Source organism: Manis javanica, chromosome 3 (assembly GCF_040802235.1).
Source record: "Manis javanica isolate MJ-LG chromosome 3, MJ_LKY, whole genome shotgun sequence".
Taxonomy (NCBI): domain Eukaryota; kingdom Metazoa; phylum Chordata; class Mammalia; order Pholidota; family Manidae; genus Manis; species Manis javanica.
Genome location: NC_133158.1, coordinates 139,753,994 through 139,768,786, shown reverse-complemented (window position 1 = coordinate 139,768,786; position 14,793 = coordinate 139,753,994). Strand labels below are relative to the sequence as shown.

General features: G+C 33.6%; 1 long non-coding RNA gene across 4 annotated transcripts in view; it reads right to left on the bottom strand.

Moving 5' to 3' along the window:
• Positions 1-12,979, bottom strand: part of LOC140848204 (uncharacterized) — a 33,019-nt gene extending 20,040 nt beyond the window's left edge. For all 4 annotated transcript variants that reach the window (XR_012128769.1, XR_012128768.1, XR_012128766.1 and 1 more), the window contains exon 1: positions 12,785-12,979. This is a non-coding gene — a long non-coding RNA (uncharacterized lncRNA). The remainder of the gene's footprint in view (positions 1-12,784) is intronic.
• Positions 12,980-14,793: the final 1,814 nt, after the last annotated feature.

The following is a 14,793-nucleotide window of genomic DNA, read 5'->3' as shown; positions in this document are numbered from 1 at the left end:
AGGGTCACTGGATGGATAAAAAAAAGAAAACATGTCTATATGCTGCCTACAAGAAACTCACTTCAAACCCAAAGACATATACAGACTAAAAGTGAAGGGATGGAAAAAGATATTTCATGCAACTAGTGGGGAGAAAAAAGCAGGAGTAGCAGTTCTTATATCAGACAAAATAGACTTTAAAAAAAAGAAAGTAACAAGAGACAAAGAAGGACATTACATAATGATAAAGGAGTCAGTACAAAAAGATTATATAACCATTATAAATATCTATGTAACCAATATAAAATAACCTACATATGTGAAACAAATACTAACAGAATTAAAAGGGGAAACAAAATGTGATGTATTCATTTCAGGAGACTTCAATGCACCACACACTCCAAAAGTTAGATCAACCAGACAGAAAATAAGTAAGGAGACAAAGGCACTGAACAACACATTAGAACAGATGGACCTAACAGACATCTACAGAACACTCCACCCAAAAGCAGCAGGATACACATTCTTTTCAAGTGCACATGGAGCATTTTCCAGAATAAATAATGTACTAGGCCACAAAAAGAGCCTCAGTAAATTTAAAAAGATGGAAATTGTGCCAACGAGCTTCTCAGACCACACAAGAAAAAAATTATATGGAGAAAACAAAAAAACCTACAATCACATGCTCTTATAATCAATGGATCATTAACCAAATAAAAAGAGTTCAAGCAATATATGGAGACAAATGAAAATAACTCAGTGGGATGCAGTGAAGGTAGTTCTAAGAGAAAAGTGTATAGCAGTACAGATTTACCCCAAGAAAGAAGAATAATCCCAAATGAACAGTCTAAATTCAAAATTAATGAAACTAGAAAAAGAAGAACAAATGAGGCCCAAAGTCAGTAGAAGGAGGGACATAAAAAGATCAGGGTAGAAATAAATAAAAGTGAAAAGAATAAAAAAATAGAAAGAATCAATGAAAGCAGGAGCTGTTTCTTCAAGAAAATACAAAATTGATAAAACCCTAGCCAGACTTTCAAGAAAAAAAGAGTGTGCACATATAAGTAGAATCCGAAATGAGAAAGGAAATGTCACTATGGACACCACAGAAATACAAAGAATTAAGAGAAAATACTATGAAAAATTATATGCTAACAAATTGGATAACCTAGAAGAAATAGAAAAACTCTATAAAAATACAACCTTCCAAGGCTGATCCAGGAAGAAACAGAAAATATGAACAGACTAATTACCAGCAATGAAATTGAGTTGGTAATCATAAAACTACCTAAGAAGAAAACCCCTGAGCCAGATAGCTTCACCACTTGAATTTTATCATTTAAAGAAGATCTAATATCCATCCTCCTTAAAGTTTTCCAGAAAGTAGATGAAGAAGGAATACTTGCAAACTCATTCTCTGAGGCCAGCATCACTTGATTACCAAAGCAAAAGACACCAAAATAAAAGAAAATTACAAACCAATATGCTTGATGAACATAGATGCAAAAATACTCAACAAAATACTATCAAACAGAATTCAAAAGTACATTAAGAAGATCATCCATTATGATCAAATGGGATTTATTCCAGGGATGTGAGGATGGTACAATATTCAAAATTCTGTCAACATCCTACACAACCTCAACAAAAGGACAAAAATCACATGATCATCTCAATAGATGCTGAGAAAATATTTGAAAAAATTCAACATCCATTCATGATAAAAACTTTTAACAAAATGGGTGTAGAAGGCAAGTACCTCAATATAATAAAGGCCATATGTGATAAACCCACAGTCAAGACCATACTTAACAGCAAAAAACTGAAAGATAGGGAACAAGACAAGGGTACCCATTCTCACCACTTTTATTCAATGGAGTACTGGAGGTCCTAGCCATTTATAGTGATAAGTCATAAAACTAGATTACTTGAAAATCATTCTTGCTGCAGGTTCAGTATAGGCTTTATAAAAGTTTTCCTTACATCTAGCATCTATTAAATTAAGTAAATGTCCAATTTTAATCATATAGATTCTCCACAACTGCTTCTCATATGAATGTCTAGAAATTAAATGCCTACTACATCTAGTCATTTACCCTTTCCCTTGCCAAAGCAGTTTATGTCACAGTAAGTTGATGCACTATTAATTCCAACAGTCAGTGAAGATCTGTTCTAGCCATCTGTGATGTTGTAATAATAATTCACACATGCAGGCAATGGCCCACTAAATTGCAATAATCTGATAGGTCAATCTGAATTTAGCTGTACCTGCAACACCTAAGATGCTAGATTTAGACAGTGCATGATCAAAAGTGCAACTTTTCCATATGAGAAGTGTCTGTGCATACACTAAACAACGTATTTGTTTAGCATATTGCAGAACAAGCAACTCTATGGTACAAATAGTATGTAAATTAAGTGGTCCCAGTCTAAATTCTTGAAAAATGGAAAACATTGGGAAATTTGATTCTAGAAAGCATTTCAAAGGATAATTGAGGAGGCCTATTAACAGTTTATACTACATTCTGCCAAAGGGAATGAGTCTTTTTGTAATAATTATCTCTTTATTATTCTAAGGATCAATAATATAATGTTATGTCCATATATTCTTATAAGGAAAATATTTACTATATTGAATATAGGTTTGTTAAGATTGTCAAATGTACTTGGCTGACAAAATTCAGGCAACTAAATCACAAAAGATAATTTGAAAAATGCATGGGTCCTTGTGGAAGCACTAGAGTACTTCCAGGCAACTTCAGTGTGGGGTACTGTTTAACTAGACCAAACTTATGGTCCATCTAAAGTATTACTGTCTTTGAGATACAGTTTTGAAGAGTCCATAAAAATCCTTTTGAAGGGTTCATAAGAAGTTAGATTGGATACTGCAGTTACTTACTTATTAAACATATATAATCAATATTCATGAGTAGATCAAAATATTTCCAGCAGGTAAGTTAGTATATTCAGAAGCAAATATACAGATCAATTAGATCTTAAGGAGAGCAGAGCCTTGTGGGAAGAGAAAGGCAAAACATACAAAGAAAACAGACCAAACTGGACTGATGTGCATTCTTTCATCCACAGTACTGAGGATGGCTGGATGTCTCATGGTGCGTGGTCTCTACTAGTTTCCAGAGAAACAGGACAACTTTATAAATAAAGTCATAACTATAAAATCACTTTTTTCAATGTAAATATTAACTAGTTTAGGATTCACATGTAGTTACACTTCAGAGGAAAATTTGAGTGGAAAATTCAAAGTGATTACATCACACAGGAAGGTATCCATATGGAGAAAAAAATTAGTTGTGGAAAGTTCTAACTAGATCTGGCAAACTGAAAAATTTTGTGGGTCACAGACTTCTTCTGGGTTCAGCTGTCTTTGGTTAGAATCAATACTGTTTCCTTATTGCTATGTCTGGCCTGCTCCTGCATCACCGCTTCAAAAAGGTTGGTACACAACTCTTCTGGTGTTCTAAGGAAAAATTCAGATAGGCCCTATTTTTAATCAGACATCATGCACCTTGCAAGGGATAAATAAATATGTTCAGTGAATCACTTCCAGTTTTCTGGAGAAATCCAATCAAGTAAAACCCCTCCTGTATTTCCTGAGGAGCTTAACAAAATCCTTCTGCAATTGGTAAAGATAATGGAGGTCAACCACCTTAACCTAAGTAAATAATTTTGTTCCCCTGAAAATAAAAATTTTTAGAAGTAAAAGACTAGGAATTGGGAAAATAAAAATATTTAACATTTTAGGTTTTTTTCTTTATTTATAAATGTAGCCCATTACCTTGTTGAGAATTTATAATCTAGAAACTAGATAGAGCTTGTCATAGGTGAGTACTTTATAAACACTTTGCTATTGCTGCTTCCCTACTATGTGTGTGTTTTTCTGGGTGTAATGTATACATTGTGTAGAAGCTCTGTTTTGAAAGTCACAGTATTCTTTACCATATTAAGGATTCTGTGTTGTCCTACAATAAATTAATCTATTTAACTTTGTTTTAACCAATATTTTCATAATATATTTGAGCACAATATAAAAAACTTAACACCTGACTGAAGACAGCGTTTCACAGATCACCAGTCAGCTAAATATGCCTACAAATTATTGGTGTATGAAATACTTCGCTCATATATTTTCTTAACCAGAATAAAGGACATACCAAATTTGGTAGGATGTTGGTCGTTACAAACTGCATGGAAGCCAACATGCAATATTTATTGCAGTAGCTGCTAGAATTAGGTGAGGCCAGAAGGATGTGAGGTGTGTCACAGGCAGAACCTCTTGCAAGGATTGTCCTAAGACTATTCTAGCCAGTATGCAAAATATGGATTGCAATATTGACACAAAAAATTGTGGCATTTATTTTGCTAATTAGGAAAACTTCCTATGTAGATAGGTAGCTCAAAGTACCATAATAAAGTAGCCATCTTTAGTAGCTATCTCTCATATGAAGTCTTTTTGACTACATGTTGACTACCCTAAAGGGTGAGTAACTGATCTGAGAAAATGAATTCACCTGAAGTGTAACCCAGGCTAGCACATGCACATGCACACAAACACCCACACATGTGTTTGCATGTTCTTAGTGTAGTAACTGCCTACACTGGAACACTTTTCAAAATTACAAAGATGACAAATGTCTTCTGGTCATTATAAGCATTTGAGTTTACCACCCCTTCAGGATTAATTAATAGCTTGTTAATTGTTTGCTGAAAGATCAGAATCCAGTTACTCTCTGCCATTAAGGCCCTTATTTTATTTCACTGGTGTCTGTTTTAAATTGCTATTAATACCACCAGTATGTCTTTTAAATTTACACAGGAAAGCAAACCAAGTGTAATTTGAAAAGATTTCTAATAGGAAAGAATATATAAGGTACATTTGACCACTCAATATTTATCTCCCAAATGAGTGGTTTACATTCATTTAAATTCTAGGAATATTGAAACATTCATATTTAAAGTTAATTGCAACATACAGTTAAATCTAATTAGCATTGTGGGAGATCTGTTTATAGCATTTTCTGCAGTTTGTAAAACTGTTCAAAATTATAACATTGTCACAGCTTGATCAAAAAAGAGAAGTTTTAAATAAGTCAAAAATCAGAAGTAAAACATGGCTATTATGCTATTACTGTGTTCTGGAAAAAAATTGTGAAGTGTATAACACCTGCTGAATAGAATAACAGAAAAAAAATCTTATCACATAAATGAAATTGAAATAATTTAAGAAACGTTAATGAACTTTATTGAATTTTGTAAGTAGACAGATTTTTCATTCATCCGCTCACTAGAAAGACAAACCCCTTAAGGTGAGAAAAAAACTAATGGAAACAATGTGGAAGATAGTACATTTTATTTGAAAAATCACATGCTTTTCTTAGGATGTGAATAGTTACTTGTCATTTCAGGAAAAAAATTAGCTTTATACAAACCTTGGCCATATTTACTCAGTAAATTTTAAGAACAGGAATATTACTCAAAATCTGTCAATTGCAATAATATATCTAGAGAAGTCATTATTAAATTGGTATGTGTTGAAAACTGTTAATGAAAACAAACTAAGTGGTAGCTGAATTACCAGAGGAGTGTAAGAATTAAATAAGAAATATGTAATACCTCATAATTTAAAAATAATAAAGCTCTTTAAAAAGAAAGACCTGTAGCTGTTAGTAAGTCAAGATTTATATTTGTTCTAATAACTTTAATGTATTCACACCTTAACAATTTTAAAGACCTATCATTATCCCTGATGTTTGTAAGATCCTGTAAACTAAGCTCATTTTTATTGTCATTTAATGAGAAAACTTAAGCCCATGTGAATATCTAGAGTTGGAGCCAGAATTCAGAACAGATCTTTAGCTCCAGATCCACAAGAGGGCCTCCAAATTGGAAGAGTTAATTTTGTTTGTATCTGTTGATGTGTTTCTCTGCTAGATTTGTTGTGACCAAAGGGTAGCAGGAGGTGGAATCCATGAGGTGGATTTTGTTTCTTATCAGGGTGTTGATTACAAAATAGGTTCAATAAAAAGTTATCTGACTTTACATATATGATAGGTGTACTGTATGTAATTACATTATTCTTCAAAAATAAATGAAAAATGAAATAAAGTGGTATTTCTCTCCATGATTACCCTTTTCATTCAGAGTAAATGTCAAAGTATTTATCACCTACCCCACCCCATGTCTCTTGTTTTTTTTTGTTCACCATTCCCTGCTTTATTTTTCTTCATATAACTTTTCACAATTAAATATACTATATATATCACCTATATTTAAAAAATTGTTTATCTCTCCCCACTAGAATGGAAGCAACATGAGACCAAGATTGTGTTTTACTCACTAAATCATCTGTTCTTGGAGCATACTAGGTGCTAAATAAATACCTACTGAATGAGTGAATGAATCAATCAGCAATGGAAAAGATGCACATAGTTGCATACACAAATATTCCTTGGTCTCCATGTAGTTGTACTATATACCCTGCAAATTTCTATGAAAATAACTCCCACCTTTTATTATACTATTTTTATTGAAAATTTTGAGGTTTGTATATTCAATATAGTTGTAAGAATTGATACAAAGAGACCCTCTGTACACTTTCCTCAGTTTTTTCCAATAGTAACATTTTGCAAATCAATAATATAATATCACAACCAAAAAACTGAAACCGATACAATCCACTGATCTTATTTAGATTTCCCCTCTTTTGTCTGTACTCACTTGAGTGTGTGTTTGTATTTAGTTTTATGCAATTGAATCACATCTGCATGTTCATCTATCTTCCACCCTAGTCAAGATACTGCACAAAAGTACTGAACAGGCATACTTCACCATGAGTATCCCTCCTGGTGCCCTCTGATAATCATGCCTGCCTCCTCCCATTGACAACCACTAATCTGTTCTCCTTTTCAATGATTTTTTTATTTCAAAAATATTCCCCAAGTGGAGTAATGCCACCTGTGACTTTCATTGGATATTTTCACTCATCATAACTCCCTGGAGTTTCATACAAGTCATTGCATAAATCACAATTAGTTCTTTTTTATTGATAAACATAGTATTCCGTGGTGCATGTATGTTACAGTTTGTTTAACTATTCATTTTTTGAAGGACATATGGGCTGTTTACAGTATTAGGCTATTATGAACAAAACTGCTGTAGACATTTGTGTCCAGACTTTTGCATGATCCAAGCTTTCGTTTCTCTGAGAAATTCCCAGGAGTATAAATGTTGTGTCATAGGGTAGTTGCATACTTATTTTTGTAAGAAACTGCCAAACAAGTTTCTACAGTGGCTGGACTACTTTGCCTTCCCACCAGCAATGAAGAGTGGTCCCATTTTTCACATTTTTGCCAGCATTTTGTATTGTCACTTTATTTTTTTTCAGCCAATCTGAAAGGAATGCAGACTCTTTTTATCTGTTAAATGGTCTCTCTTTCTCTGAAAAACTGTGGATCAGAAAGCCAACATTTATACTATTATTTTCTGTATTTCTAGTGTCTAACATACCACCTGGTTCATGTGAGTCCTCAATAAATATTTATTGGTAAGTATATGAATGAATTAATGAATAAAAAATTTTGCTCGTCAAAAAAATGGCTCAAAAATTTTTAACTCCAATGTACTTAAACATATTAACACAAAACAAATGAGATCTAAAACTAAAATTTATACTGTAATTAAAATGGGCTATCATACATATAACTAAAACAAGGAGATATTCCATTGTATTTATTGGATTTTGTGGCAGTTTGAAATTATGAAGTTATCAGCTGATTGAATTCCTGCAGATATTCATTGCATTAAAAGTACATAGGGGAAAAAATGGTCCCTGAAGCCTTTCTGATATTATTTCACAATGGAAAGATTATCCCAGGGTAATCATTGCAGCTGTTTCACAATAGAATTCATATTGAAACTAATATGCTATAAGTGAATGTTTGTAGAGAAGATAACATCTCATAATGAGAAATTACAGCAACATTTATGCTTTATTAGCAATAATAACATGTTCACCTCTCTTCACAAAGCAGGTCAGCTATTACATTATCAGAGAAAATTACTATAAGCTCCATACATAAAAAAATTTCTCACCATTAGGTGAGAAAATAGAATTTTGTGTTTAGTATTCATTTTGGGCAAAATACTCTGATTATCTGAAAATGTGAATTGGTATGGAGTAGGCAGTGAACCAGCTGAACTCGAGGTTTCATTTCTTTTTTAATTTAGGGGGGAAGAAATATGAAAGGCTCAAAATGAAATTACTTCATCAGAATTCACATTTGATTTTCATCTTTTCAGCTACCCAGCTGCATCAATGCTTAACCGACTATACTCCCAGCTGCATTATTCAAGGAAGTTATTCAAGAAGGAATATTTGCAATATGTGTTATACTGAGTAGCAAGCTAATTAAAATAATTCACAGCTGGATTTTGAGAAGGCTTTGATCTTAATTGTAAGGTGCTAAAAATGCTGGTTGGATTTTGTTCTTTATACCCTCAATCTCTGGTTTTCTCTTGTAAGAAAATAGGTAGAAACTGTTCATGAATGAACAAGTGAATCCTTGTTTCTGCTCTTTTTTTCTGTTATGACTTAATAAACTATACATTGTATATAATTTCTTACATTTCAGAGAGATGCCCCTCCCAGGAATAATGGTATGAATGTAATACTGCATCCTCCAGAAAGGTTCTGTTGCTTATGGACAATTAAAAGCTCTACATTTAAAAACATGTGCTCTGAATGCTATATTCCTCTAATTGAAGTCTTTTAGATGTTTGCAGTGTTTTGTTTTGGGTTTATTTTTCCTCACTAAATTGTGGGACTTTATAGTTCATAAAATGTGCAGAGTTTGATTTAGGCTACATGAGATCTAGTAAGGGGTGGGAAGACAAAGTAATAGGAGAATCTAAACAGAAAAAAACATGAAGGCAAATGGAATGGACTATTTTAAATGAACACTGAACAAAGAAGGAACAGTGGAATAACAGAGTCCTAGTCCATCTTTGGCACAGTGTAACCTGTGAATTTTACCTCTGAGGATCTGTACATCCATTTCTTCATTTGCAAATGTGTAAATTGTGCAAGTTAGTTACACCTACTGGCTTAAGCAGAAATGGGGATTTAATATAAGGGAAAAGGGTGTACTTAATCTAAAGCAAGCTTATAAAGTATAGCAGGGACTTGCACGGAACTGGAAATCTACTGGAACAATAGTCTCTCTGGAGCCACTTGATGACTTCTCTCTGTTGTGTTCTCAGTTTGATGGTGGTTTTATTTGGATGTTTTTTGTTTTATTTTGTTTTCCTCTCTTTCTGCTTATTTACTTTCTCTGTTACTTCGGTCATGTCCTCAATCTAGTGTCAACACACCCTAAGTAGAATTAATATAGCCTCAATACAAATTCCTGTTCCATAGACAAAAAAGCCCATTAGTCAAATATGAATCAGAACGTACCCTTTTGAATCAACTGACAGTAGGGACGGGGTCATAAGGCTCACTCTCTGTTCAGCAGGGACCCTGGTACCTACACTGAAAAAGGTGTCAAGAGAAGAACAGGACAAGGTGATTGAACATATGCCCACCTCACTGAGGAGGACACTGTTAGAGTGTAGCAGAATAAAAATATTTTCTTTATGTATGCAACAATTAAAATGTTTGTTCAAAATATGACTTGCATACAAACAAAATTTACAAATTGGACAAATATGCATATATTAGAATTAGAAAGTGTAATGAAAGTAGAGCTGTTTGCAGAAAGAATTCAAAATTTTTTGTAGGCTTAATTGCTTCTCATTCTCAGGACTAGATCAGTGAATTACTCTGATCTTCTGCATACAAAATTTTCTTCTCTTGGTCTTACTTGAAAATGAGCTGCTAAGCGTATTTTTGATGATTTGCATCTACTGTAAAATAATCATGTAAAAGACAGCAAAGCTAACCTTATTAAAATCATTGAGTGATATTTAGAAAATACAAAAATCTATGTCTATTAATATTAGGTTCCTCGAACTGAAGTTCTCACTTTCAAAAATGGTCCATATTCTTAGGACATAGTTTTGCATTAGGGTGGACCACCACAGTTTTCCCTCAAGTTGTTCATTCCTCAACTAATTGATGTTATACCAAAATGTCTGAATTTTGAATTATATGTTTTCAAGTCTTAGGAACTTAAATATAAACTGAAGGAAATTTTAAAAAACTGAAGTATACAGTATTTTAAAATTTTCAAAAAGATCGTTTCCTCATTTAACTGAAATTTGCCTAAAACATAAATTATATGGGATCATTCAGACCAATCTCCATCAGTGTAGTATATTTAAATTATCATTAAGTAACCTGGAATGGACGTGATTTATTTAAAAATGACTATAGTGATGGATCAGTGGGTTGATTTCCCTTAATTAAGGCAAAATGATAATAATTATGGTTATTATGACGTATTTGATACAGTTTCACTGTTTACAAAGACTTATGAAGTTGTTTTCATCTGGTCTTAATTAAACTTGTGAAGTAAAGGTAGGAATTATTATTTACTTTTACAACTGAAAAAGGCTTACTGAAATGAATTGTCTTATCTATACCCACATAGTCTTATCTATACCCACATAGTTGCACAGAAGCAAAACCCAGACAGGCACCTCAATTCTGATTCAGATTCACTGTTCTTTGTATTATACTGTAGGGTCTAATATTCACTAATAATTTCTATGTTCATGATAATCATCCTGCTCATTTAAAATAATCTAATTGGGATAATATTTTGTCTCTACAGGGGCAATAAAAATTGCTTTGGGAAGACAATTATTTCTTTTCAAGCAATCTTCCTTAAAAAAAGAATCCTAAAATATAATTATATAAACCAAATATCCACAATTCTTTTGGCACATTATTTATGATTTATGTAAATTCTTCTTGAGCCTATTTAGAATTCCATCCTGAACTCCTTTTTAATGATATCCATGGAAGGACTGAACACTGTAATCCTTTTATTTTCTCCATTTAATCCCAAGGCCAAAGTCTTTGTAATAGAACTTTATGATTTGTGATTACTTTCACATTCAATGTAACTCTGTTTTTAGAAAACACTTAATAATTAGGTTCTGTTTAATTTGGGCCAATCTTATTTGTGGTATGACTAGAGCCTGAACCCTAGCTCATTTGAAGTGCAGAACAACTATCAAGATTAACATTTCTTAATAAAATGTTCCTTGAGTAAAAGTACCGGTTAGAATCATTTTATTGCCTATACCAACACAAAATTTAAACTCATTTGTGAAAATGGGAAGTGTTTTTTTCCTCTAATTTTACAGGTTAATATTTGAGGCTAAACTACTTACCATAATAGTAGCTAAGAGGTAGAATGTTATTGCTACATACATTAACTTTCATTCACAACCATAGATGTACTGTTATTTTCTAATTTCACAGGTAAAGAAACTAAGATACAAAGAGATTAAGATATTTGTCTATATATAATCTGCAAGTGGTAGGGCTGAGATTTGAATATAGCCAGTCTGTATATTCCACTCTCTATTTTTCATTATTAGGTTTCTATTCCTGGCCTTCACCAGAAATAAGACAACCCTCACGTGTTTTCCTGCTAACATTTGTAACAAGCATAGGGCTACTGGCTGGCACCTACTAGAACCTAACCAAATACCCTGCATCTGATAGGCAGCGGGACCCAGGCGCTCTGACAGCCTGAGCTCTTCCACTGCCATAACCTTAGGACTTAACATCTTTGCCTGACTGTCCTCAAGTTATCCTGGCTACTTTTCCACACACTGAAGGCTAATCCTGACTTTGGATTGCCTATATTTTCTGAGCTGAAAAACTCAAACCAAAATCAAGTCTTACAATTTATGGACTTAACATAAAAAAGAGTGACATAGTATCATTCCGGTAAACTTTAAACCATCTTTGAGGTCACAAATGGAGAATTGTTTTTAACAAATATCCTTATTTTGTGCAGACAACGGAAATTTCATAGGGAAAAATGTCAAACTCCTGACAGCTATAGGGAGTTAGTATCTAAGTCACACTATCATGATTTGTAGTAGAAGTGGCGAGAATGAGTCCAGTTCCTAGGAGAGAATCCATCCTCATGCCTGAGACGGGTGCTTTGCCTGTAGTCTCTGTAATACAATTAGACTAACAAGCCTTACAATCTAACTTGCCCCAAAATAGATGATTACAAGATGTTTCTCTAACAATAAAAAATTTTTTATTGTAAACAAAAAATTGTTTCTTAAAAAAATAAAACTGATCTGACAAATAGCTCATCAGCTAATTTTCTGCAAATAGTATTTTACAATGAAAAAAAATCCATATCTAAACAAACTCCTCTAAAGTTTTTCTTGTGGTGCTAGTGGTCTGGGCTAGGAAAGTGAAATCTTTTTTTTTTTTTGTACCTCTGAAAGCAGATTATTAAAAAGAAATAAAATTTAAGTTGGTTTAAACAGATTAGTCACAATTCTAAGTGGTCAGCCACAAGGAAAAATGTAAATTGTCCAGGCAGGAATGATAAGCTACTTTATGAAACTTTATATGGTAAGCACAATAAATATTTGTTGAATTGAAGTGCTATAGCAGCAGTTCAACAGCATTTTTACCTCAAGAAAAGACTGCTAGAAAAACATGTATTTTTATTTTCACAGAGGTTACATCATCAGCATTATTATCAGATGTTATGGATTTCACTGTCACATAATCACTAATGTACAAAAGAACAGAAAGATAAATAATATATATACATAATATATACAATTATATATAAACAAAACTCACACTCTGCAAGCCATCAAACATCAGATCAGCATGGTATTGTGCATTTCTGCAATTCGCATCATTTTTCCTTCAGCTGCTGATGTTGGGAAATCTGAAAATGCTGTATGATCTTTGGAAGTCTGTAGCATATGAAAAAAAGAAGCAAAGTTAACTGTGGAGCTGTTTACAAAGAGTGCAGTGTTTACAGAACTTGTTTGGTTAATTTAGTAGTCTTGAGCAGGAGGAGTGGAGTAACTCTGTCCCTTTCTAATTGTTGAGTGCCTTCCAGCAGGGTTTCTCAACCTACCGACATTTTGGAGGAGATACTTCCTTGTTTAGGAAGTCTGCACAGTGCATTGCATGGAATTCAGCAGCATTCCAGCCTCTGCTCACTAGATGCCAATAACATTTCCCCTCCAAAGCTGAGACATTCAAAAACGTCTCCAGATAATTTCAAATGTCTTCTGGGAGCAAAATCACTGGTGAAGAACCATTTAGCTACACATAACAGTTTAGGGAAAACCAAAGGAAATAGTTTATCTTAGTTCATCTTCATTCCAGCCTAGTTTCTTTACGTAAATAGTAAAGACATAAGGGAAATGCAAACTTCACACTCTGCCTGTAAAGCTTGGATATACATTTGATAATACAGAGCTACTGGGGACTCTCTGCTGTGGCTTGATGCTATGAGATTTCAACTCTCATTCTGGAGAAGGAGTTTGTCATACTTACCTAGAAATCTAGGTTGTAGGTTAGTTACTAGAACTCCCCAACCTGGCTTAGAAACATTCTATTTGAACTGAAGAATCTTTGGTTTGTCCAACCCCAAAAGAAGCCTTTAGTCTTGTGAGCAGATTATTTTCTATAACTAATAGATGAGGTTTCAGTATCTGTATCCCTATTTGTTAATTTTTTTGTGTGGTGGGGTGGTTGTTAAAAGGAAATTCATAGAATGTACATGATACAACTCAGGGTGCTTTCCTTTGGGGCCACCAAGAGGTTCTGACTATAAATTTGTTCACAGAAGATGGATTTGTTTAAATACACAGTGTGAAGGAATGTTGTGCTTTATTCGTCTATCTATCTATACATCCATGTCACAGGGAGGTTTCTCTGGGAAACAGACTCTGACTCTGAGGTTTTCATGCAGCAGGTTTATTGGAAAGTGCTCAGGGGATCCACTATGAGGGAGAAAGGGGTAGGGCTGAGTTGGGAAGAAGCCGACCTGCAATGCAGTCATAATAAAGGCCTTAGCAAACCCTGTGGGAAGTTCTGGATCAGGGATGGACTTAGAGACTCATTCTGTTTTAAGACAGGGGAGTTGTCTTTTATCCACCTCCACAGAGCAGTCATTAGATCCATACACTGGAGAAGGAGCTTGCATTTAGGAAAAGCATCTTCTCAACTGAGGACAATTCCTGGAGAGAGGTTGAGTTTAGAGCTGTCAGCCATCAGCAGTCCTGACATCTGGAGTAGCTGAGGGCCTTAGTCCTTACTAGGCAAACACTAAAACTCACATATTAATAGATAGAGAAAACACTACACAATTACTTCCATAGATTTGTGGACCACTGGAATGCTCTTCCAAATTAATTCTGGGCTCAGCATTTGGTCTGGAAGACTTAATGGATTTTGAATTTTTTGAACAACAGGTGATTTTCAGGACACTCGGAATTATGTTTCCTTTCCTCTAGTTCTTTACTAATACCTGGAAATGAATCTAGGTTCCTGTAGTCTCTCTGAAATTCAGAAAAAAAGGCTAGGTTGATCCTCAAAAAGAGATCTATCATCAAAGAAAAACAACCATGTTCTCATTACTGATTTATAACACTGGCCTCAGCAATGCAAATGAATGACAATTGGTTGTTCACAGAAAACTCAATCAGATTTTTCAATTGATTGAAATATTAGTTATAAATATTAGTTATAAAAATGTTTTTTCTTCATTGCAGTGAAATTGATATCATATAAAGAGGAAAATGAAAACTAGAAGTATATTTTTTTAAATAATCAAAATTATTGATTACAAC